Source organism: Budorcas taxicolor, chromosome 11 (assembly GCF_023091745.1).
Source record: "Budorcas taxicolor isolate Tak-1 chromosome 11, Takin1.1, whole genome shotgun sequence".
Taxonomy (NCBI): domain Eukaryota; kingdom Metazoa; phylum Chordata; class Mammalia; order Artiodactyla; family Bovidae; genus Budorcas; species Budorcas taxicolor.
This window is the reverse complement of record NC_068920.1, coordinates 71,135,079-71,136,167: the sequence shown is the minus strand read 5'-3', so window position 1 is coordinate 71,136,167 and position 1,089 is coordinate 71,135,079. Positions and strand designations below refer to the sequence as shown.

At 46.6% G+C, this 1,089-nt stretch overlaps 1 non-coding gene across 1 annotated transcript; it reads left to right on the top strand.

Annotated features, from left to right (window-relative positions):
- Positions 1-560: 560 nt before the first annotated feature.
- On the top strand, positions 561-632 carry TRNAC-ACA (transfer RNA cysteine (anticodon ACA)). Its single transcript has one exon. It is a non-coding gene; the product is annotated as a tRNA-Cys (tRNA).
- The last annotated feature ends 457 nt before the right edge of the window (positions 633-1,089 follow it).

Here is a 1,089-nt window from a genome sequence, read left to right as displayed (position 1 = left end):
CAGGAAAGGGCAAAAGAGAACAAAGATGGGCTACTCCCTCCTTCCTCCTGCCCTGGCCCTCATAATTTGGCAAGCTCAGGCTTCCTGCTAGCCTGGGATTGCAGCTGCAAGAGGGCAGTGAAGTCAGGAAGGTCTCCACTGCAGGCCACTTGGCCCTAAGAGAAAGGGTGGGCTCTACTAGCTGTTTGCAGTTGAGAAAAGAGCAGAAGCTCTGAAAACATTGAGGTCTTGGCCACCTAGAGGTGTTTTCTGCTCTAGGAGATGAGACCACCCACTGCAGTCTGATGTGAGGGTTAAAGAGAGACCCCTCCTGCTTCCTCTTCTTCCCCAGGGCTGGGTGTGTTCTCTGCCTTCCTGGGCCTCTCTAGTGCATTCAGGACAGTTCTTGCTTTGAAACAGTGGTCCTTTTATGTAATTTCCACTCATTGCTTCCCTGTGCAATATCATAACCCTTCCATGCAGGCACTATAAAATGCATTTCCCCGGCTCTGCAAGCTACATTTCCCCCTGTCCTTCACCTCTCCCTCCCAAATTTTGAAGGGCCTTTACTATAATTGACTTCCCTGGTGGCTCAGACGGTAAAGCATCTGTCTACAATGCAGGTGACCCAGGTTCGATCCCTGGGTGGGGAAGATCTCCTGGAGAAGGAAATGGCAACCCACTCCAGTATTCTTGTCTGGAAAATCCCATAGACGGAGGAGCCTGGTAGGCTACAGTCCATGGGGTCACAAAGAGTCGGACACAACTGAGCAACATCGCTTTCACTTTACTATAATAGAGTCACCCAGCCTGGGTTTAAATCCTGGTGCCACCACTTACTAGTGGTATAAGCTTGGGCAAAATACTGAGCCCCAGAATCTCAGTCTCCACATTATAAAATGGGCCTAATAATATATCTAATAATTCATAAGATTAGTATTAGAGCTAGCTCAAAATACCCTAAGCAGTGATGAGTAACACCTTAGAAATCTTTGCTGAAAGCTAAAGGTAGTATCTTCTTGATGTTCCCTTTGCAGTTCTTTGATTGCCAGTGAGATTGAACATTTTTTTCAGTTATTACTCATCTGTATTTCCCCTTTTATTAAGTTT